Source organism: Monodelphis domestica, chromosome 4 (assembly GCF_027887165.1).
Source record: "Monodelphis domestica isolate mMonDom1 chromosome 4, mMonDom1.pri, whole genome shotgun sequence".
Taxonomy (NCBI): domain Eukaryota; kingdom Metazoa; phylum Chordata; class Mammalia; order Didelphimorphia; family Didelphidae; genus Monodelphis; species Monodelphis domestica.
The window spans coordinates 191675713-191683572 of record NC_077230.1 but is presented as its reverse complement, the minus strand read 5'-3'; the positions used below and the strand labels follow the sequence as shown (position 1 = coordinate 191683572).

The 7860-nt window shown below is 36.6% G+C and overlaps 1 protein-coding gene across 20 annotated transcripts in view; it reads left to right on the top strand.

Annotated features, from left to right (window-relative positions):
- Nucleotides 1–6222: 6222 nt before the first annotated feature.
- Nucleotides 6223–7860, top strand: part of TTN (titin) — a 327039-nt gene continuing 325401 nt past the window's right edge. For all 20 annotated transcript variants that reach the window (XM_056794077.1, XM_056794076.1, XM_056794075.1 and 17 more), the window contains exon 1: nucleotides 6223–6444. The gene's annotated coding sequence lies outside the window, so the exon portion shown is untranslated. The remainder of the gene's footprint in view (nucleotides 6445–7860) is intronic.

Below are 7860 nucleotides of genomic sequence, written 5' to 3'. Positions count from 1 at the left end.
CAGTAAAATCTCAAATTGGAGAGGTGTTTCATTCTCACTCACTGGATTACGAATGTTCCACTTGTGGCTTTGATTTATCCATTTTTTTTTTCTTTTTGGAAGGCTCATTGTTTACAATGATATCATTTAAGCCAATACTAGACACAATCCTAGAATTCATAGCTAATGAGTAACAAGTTCATTTTGAAATTGTAAGCCACAGCCCAAGGGGCAAAACCCATTTTCTCTGAGTCTACAAGGGAACAAGTTGAGTGTCTGTTAAATAAGTGCTAGTGGGCGGGCATGGTGGTACATGTCTATTCTAGATAAATATATAGTCAAGCATCTGAACTTTCCCATCATGGACTAATCTTTCTGGCCTTGACAGTGGCTGCAGCTACTTGGATTTCATAGCAGATGAACAGGTTTGTGGTGGTTGTTAGGAGAGAAATTTTAGCTCCAAGTTTTAGCATGGCTTGTGGTGTTAGAGTGGGGATAGGAATAAGAAGAGGCTCAAAGCCAAGGAAATGGATATTAGAACAAAAAGGAACATGCAGTAACATTGTCTGGAATAGAAGTCGAGGCCAGATGAAGATTGACAAGTTAACAGGGCCAGAAGCAGTAGAGGCATTATAACAGTGCTTTAAATAGGTATTCTTTCAGATCAAGAGGCAGATCAAAAGGTAGAGGACAATCTGATGTGGAGAGGGGCAGCGATGGAGGTAGAGTGGACAGTAGAACCTTAAGCAGAGTCACACCAGGAGAAGAGGTGGCCTGTACTAGTAGAAGAGGTTGAGGGTTGGGAAGTTAAGTCTTCAATAAAGGTATGTCATAGTGATGGGACTATGAATGGTGGGCCCAGATGAGGAAGCAAAGTTGGGCAAGCTAGCAGAGGGGATGGAGAAGAAAGAGGTTCAGGAGAAAGGCAGGTGTATTCTTATAAATGTTTAATAATGGATTTCTAGAAAAAAAGTATGTGTACACCTCTAAGTTTAATTAAATTAAATTATATTTGTCTAAATTTACACAATCAGCTAAACAACAATCAAATGTATAAATGCTCACCTTGAAAACTTGACAGTGGACTCCCCCATGCTGATTAGAGATGGCTCCAGCAAACCCCCCAGATAGAGTTAAGACTACCTTCATCCTGACAAGAAGATGCAGTTGCTCCTCCTCAGTTCTGGTTCTAGTGCCTAAAAAGAAATCTAGGTCAAAACTAGTAGCATAACCTAGTCCAGGGAGGAAGCAATTTTCAGGATTTCAGAATTAAAATGTAAAAATTAGGCAAGTGGCAAGGTGTCAAACTCAACAACAAATGTTCCATTTTGACAAATTGGCATTCTATTCACATATATAATTTCTTAAGGCCAAGTAAGCATGATTAGGTTCTATCATTTTGTTTCTCCTGAATTTCTGTCAGCTGGATAGTGCCCACTAGTGCCAAATCCCTCAATAACCTCTGTAGCAACCAATCAGTGGATACAGTAGTATATATAAAATTATGCCAACTAGAAAGATTCTGTACACCAGAGTTTCCCAAACTGATGTTCTATGCAGTGTGAAAGAATAAAGGGTCTGTGAATCAATGTCAGTGCTGGAACTATTTCCTTCTCTAATATATTAAATATGAAATTATACATATAAAGAGTATTTATTATAATTATGACAATCTTATATAAAACACAAGTAATTTATGCCATTTTTGTCATACCATATAGAAAAGACTAACTCTAGATTTGGAATATATGTGTGGAAATCCTGACTGATATTTATTATCTGTGTGGCCTTGGGAAAGTCACTTCACCTCTGAAAGCTTCCATTTCCTCATATGTAAAATGAGGAAGTAAAACTAGATGGTCTTTAAAGTTCCTTCTGTTGCTGGATCCATGAAACGAAAATTTATCTAGCCTCTAGCATGCTATAAAAGCCAAAGAAAACTAATGTGATCTTAGGCAGCACCAGGACAGGCATAGCTTCCAGTAATAAAGAGGTATTAGTCCCTTTGTTGGCCTGCCATCATCAGACCATATCTAGAGTATTATGGACATCACATTTCAGAAAGGATGTTGATAAAGCTAGAGAGTGTCAGGAAGAGAGCAGATAAGATAATAATGAACCTTTCATTCATACCATATGAAAATATGTTGAGGGAACTGAGGTTGTTTTGTTCAGAGAAGAAAAGGCTCTGGGGGAAACATGATAGCTGTCTTTAAATACTTGAAAGACTGCCATGAAGAAGAAGGATTAGATTTATTCTGCTTTACTCAAATGTCAGAACCAGAAGCAGTGGGTGCACGTTTCAGAGGGATAAATTTAGACCTGACATCAGAAGAACCTTCCTAACAATTAGAACTGTCCAAAAATGGAAAGAGTGGTCTCAGGAACAAGTAGATTGCCCCTCATTGGTCTCCAAGCAGAGGACAGCTGACTGTTTATTGGGTATGATATAATCAGTCATTCATTTAAGATATAAGTTGGACTAGAAGATTGCTAGAATCCCTTTCAGCTCTGAAATTATGAAGTTCTTTGATTTAGTCTTTGTCTTCTTTGAACTCCATTTATGGGATTCATTCATATCCAAGATGTCTCAAAAATTTGGAGGTAATCTGTACTTAGACATTTGGGACACCCTTTATCTCCAATCCCAAAGTGTTCCAAGATCAAATTAGTTTAAGAAATGCTTCTGCATAATATATTTCCTCTTGTTTCAATAAAATAGTGATGTCAATATTTCAATAAGCATAAAAATAATGAAATATCAGTGCACAAAGGAATAATGTTATTATTTTTATATTGTTTATGTATGTTATGTTATTAAATAATGATAAATGTAAAAGTATTGGTATTCCTATTTCATGGAAGACAAACTGAGTGCCTGGGGCTTAAATGACTTTCCAAAGTCTTATACCTACTAAATGATAAAGTCTAGAATCACAGTCTCTTTGGTGGCTTTCTGCCTCTAACATGTTCATACCTTTAAAAGTAGAATAGACTTCAGCAAGTTCAGTGACTTGCTCCAAGTCCTATTGACAATTCCTTATAAAACTAAAATTTAAACCCAGGCTCCTCTTCCTCCTTCTCCTCCTCCTCCTTCTTCTTTTTTTTCTCCTCCTCCTCCTCTTCCTCCTCCTTCTCCTCCTCCCCCTTCCTCTCCTCCCCTTTCTCCTCTTCCCTACTCTTCCTCCTTCTCCTCCACTTCCTTCTATTATTTTTCCTCTTCCTCCTCCTTTCCCTTCCTCCTCCCCCTTGTCCCCTCCTCCTTCTCCTCCTTCTCCTTCTCCTTCTTCCCCTTCTCCTTGTTCTTCTTCTACTACTTCCTTTTCTTATTGTGGCAAGGAATTGGAAATTGAGGGAATGCCCATCATTTGGGGAATAGCTTAACATGTTATGGTAGATGGTTGTGATGGAATATTATGGTATTATTAAGAACTGATGAGGGGGATGGTTTAAAAAAACTTGGGAAGAATTATATTAACTGGTGCAAAGCAAATTAAGCAGAATCAGGAGAACATTGTACATAAGAACAGCAATATCATATGATGATCAGTAATATGATGATCCAAGACAATTCCAAAAGACTTAAGGTGAAAAATGATATTCACTTCCACAGAAAGAACTGATGGAACAGATGCAGATGAAAGCTAACTTTTAATTTTTGTCTTTATTTTTCTTGTATTTTTTTCAGGGGGAGTGTGTCTATTTTCCTTTGTAATAATATGGGCATATGTTTTGCAAGGCTCCCCATGAACAAACTATAGCAAATTACTCCCCTTTTCAAGCTAAGGGGATGGGAGGGAGGTAGAGAATTTGGAACTCAAAAAATTTTAATGACTTGTTTTTACATGTAATTAAGGAAAAAGAAATAATTTTTAAAAGCCAAGGAACTCAACTGTATTTCACATTCTGAGGTTTTGACTAGATAGAAGCAACATTTTATAGAGCTGACTGGGACCTTAGCAGCAATAACCTAATTTAATAGAAACACTCAAGTTTGAAACTTGTGTTTGCCACTTCCGGTCTGTGAGATGTTGTACAAGTTATTTAACTTCCCTGGACTTCAGTTTATTCATATGTAGAGTTAAGAAATTGGACTACATTTAATCAATCAAAAATATTTTAAAGCACCTACTGTGTGTTACGCATCATGCTAGACTCTAGCAGTACAAGTACAAATAATGAAGCAATTCCTATTGGCATTGAGCTTAGTTTCTAGTAACTGCCCTTTGAGGTCCCTTGGAACTCTAAATCTATGATCCTCATTGTACAGAGGAAGAAACCAAATTTTGAAGAGGTCAAGAGAATTGAGTAACCTGCTCCATGTTCCATAATCCAATACATGATACCTAATAACATCTAATCTTATTCCCAGATCATTAGAAAACATGCCAATTATTTTTTTTTAAAACCCTTACCTTCTGTCTTGGAACCAATACTGTGTATTGACTCCAAGGCAGAAGAGTGGTAAGGGCTAGGCAATGGGGGTTAAGTGACTTGCTCAGGATCACACAGCTGGGAAGTATCTGAGGCCAGATTTGAACCTAGGACCTCCCATCTCTAGCCCTGGCTCTCAATCCACTGAGCTAACCAGCTGCCCCCCCAATTATTTTTCCCCCAAAATGATGACCTATTAATCAATAAGCCTTAATTATCAACTAATTCTTCAAAATAATTTAAAAAGGGCTGTCAGTTCAGAAATTGCCTAAAATAGAATCACCCCAAAATATGTATAGTTTTCCTTTTTAGCTTTTATTTGCCTTTTCTGAAATGTTTCCTAACTTACAACTAATTAATTTGCTCTTAAACTGTGAATATGAATGGCATTGGTAGTATCTAAATTTTGAGAATACACATTATGAAAATATCTTTATGAAAATTTTATTTACAGAATAAAATTTATCAAACAGAATTATGAAACTTATCTCCTAAATAAAAGTGATCCTACCAACAGTTACTTTTGCTTTGGTTCAGGTAACAAAGGCTTGAATAAGTACATGAAATAATTTGTCCTTAAAACTGCTTCAGACACTGCACTGAGTTGTGTAATAGACTCTAAATCTGTCAAATGCTGTTAAGAGTTCATTATCATGTAAAACAATTACAGTGTATGAAATGATCAAGAAGTGGAACTGTCTGAAACACAGTCATATTCTCCTACAACAACAACAAAAATTTATTTGGGAGATAAATGTGTTTCACTTATATTTGAAAAAGCACGACCATTTCATTTCTTTTAAAATGGCTATTTCCATTAACAAAGAGATGACTATCTTCTCCCTGCCTACATGGTGCATTATAAAGCTCTCAAATGATATATTATAAAGATCTTTTTGTATGGTCTTTTGTATTTGAAATATCCCTTCCTCGAAATTAAATTCAGCTACCAAAATCACAACTATATAATTTCCTTACTTCTTCTCCATTAGTTACAGCAAACTCCTGAGATCACAAAAGCAGCATGTCTTTTAGTGATTAAAATATAAGACTTCATTCCTGATAAAGGAGCAGGTTGAGTATATTTATAAATATTACTGTCAGTGTCCAACAAGATTTCAATTGTTTGACTCTACTGACTACACATAAATGGAGGTCCCATGTCCCCACTTACTGTTATCTTTGAAAAGTCTTATTAAAAGCCAGCAAACCATTAGGAAGATTCCAACAATCCCATCAAGACCCAAATATATTCTATAATCGACACAAATTAGCTATTTGTACCACCAAAAAAAATTAAACAAATTCTGACTCTATGATCCAGCCACATGCATGAGATCAGCTTATTTTTTTGCTTTGTGATTGACAGATGCATTTGGTTGGTTTTATAGAGGTTGGGAAGAGGAAAGCAGTGGGGGTTGGGGGGGGGAATGAGGAAGGGAATGGTCTAGACCAGACTGACAGTGGCAAGGCTATTAGCTTGGTTTCTGTCTTCTCTGGTTATCTAACAAATTCCTTTCTTATCACATCTTCTTTCCAACCCCCAAGTCTAAAGACTTTAGCAGTTGCCTACCCTAATCCACACCAGGGTTATTCTGAAAAGGAAAAAAGAAAGCCCTCTTTCCTTGGTAAAGTCCCCTTGTAGGATGCTAAATTTAGCACCGCCAATCAGAAGAACAGGTGGTATGTGGCTATACCAAATGGATCCTTCTCCCATGATGCTTCTGTTTGTGAGCCAATCAGGAGTGGCTACATCTCTGTGATGTGGGGCTGTCAGCAAATATAGGGAGTATATAAAGTCAAAGAACTATGTTAACACTCTTGAGCAGTCGTGCACTCCCAGCCTCGCCTCGGGTGTAGGGATTGCATAAAACAAAACTACACTGTTTCAACTGTGTAGTTTTGTTTTTAGGTTTAGAGGCTCAACGATTCATGTCTGGATTGTCTAAAAAACCAACTCTGGATAAGGACGTCGTTTCAGAAGGAACACTGGGCTTAGCCCACCCTTTTTAGGCACTCTTGAGAAATCAGGTCAGTAGTACTTTTTTGATAGTCAATTATCTCTTCTTGGGTATTTTTTCATGCTGTATACTATATAGGCAATTTCAAAAGTGTGTGTTATGTGAATATTTGCTCCAGGGTACCATGGGCATAGCTTAAATCTTGTTTCCGTGGATTTTAAACTGCATGTGAAAAGTTTTCCTCTGCAATGTGTAAATATTTTAACATGTCAGCTCATTTGGCCAATTTTAAGTTGTTAAATGGATTTATTATGTTCAGAGTCACACTGGAGGACAGAATCTGGCATTAGAAATATGTCCTCCAGCTACAGACTCCCTTATGTCTGTGCAAAGTGCTCAAGGTTATGCCACTCAGTGATAAACTGAGCCATGCCAAGAATAGCTCTGATAAAATACATGTGGTATCAGCTAAGCACTGATGACTTTTTAAGGGAATCAGCTGCGAAGGTATCAATTGCAGGGCAGTGACAGAACACTTGTCTGCTGTCAATCATAGCTAGGGAGTTATTTTGGGAGCCTGACATTTTGGACACATATCTTTTAACCCTAATTATACAAAAGCCTTATATGATCATATTTTTAATCAACAAAATTTGCCTCTACAATAAGGTCTGAACTTTTATGTGAATAAAAAAGAAAAAATCCAAGTTAATTGACACATATTTGAGAATTTTGAATAAATCAAGCCCTTGTTACCTTAAGATATTCAGAAATAAGAAGGATCATTAAGTGATAAATGCAAATAAGTGATTTGTGAGAGCTGTTGTTTAGAAAAGAAAACAAATATTCTTTTAAAGGTCACTTTTCTTCTAAATGTTCCTTAAAGCTATCATTCTCTTGTGTTTAAATTAGCTGATAATGTATGCATGCTAAAACAATGTAAAGCAGAGCCATGTAAAAGGCAAGGACTATTAAGAATGAAGTGAAACATTTGGAAACACAATCAAGCTCAAATAGTTTGCACTCATGAAGAGTGCATTAAAAATAATGTGCTCTTTATGGAAGTTATCCTATTGAGTGAAGTGCAAACTTCTTCAGCTATGCTACTATCGGAATTTCCAACTAAGAATATGCTTTTCCAAGGGGATGCTTATTCCACTTAGAACTCACAATTAAGGTACCAAATCTTCTTGTGAATTTTTACTGCTTTACAGTTTTAATAAACAGAAACTCTCCCGGAAAAGCAGTAATGAAGTAATTGGCAATCAAGAAGCTGCCTTTTCATCTTCGAACAATAATACTCAGGATACAGAATTAAGTGTTTATGCACTAGAAAATTCCATCTAACTGGACCTGAAAGGCAGAGTGCCATCTTTCCCCTGTGCAAATGAACTCTGCCATACTCTTCACATTCATTTCTGCAATGGGGAATATTTATATTATGAAAACATGACAGGCAAAAAGAATAAACCTTTTTCCTTCAGCT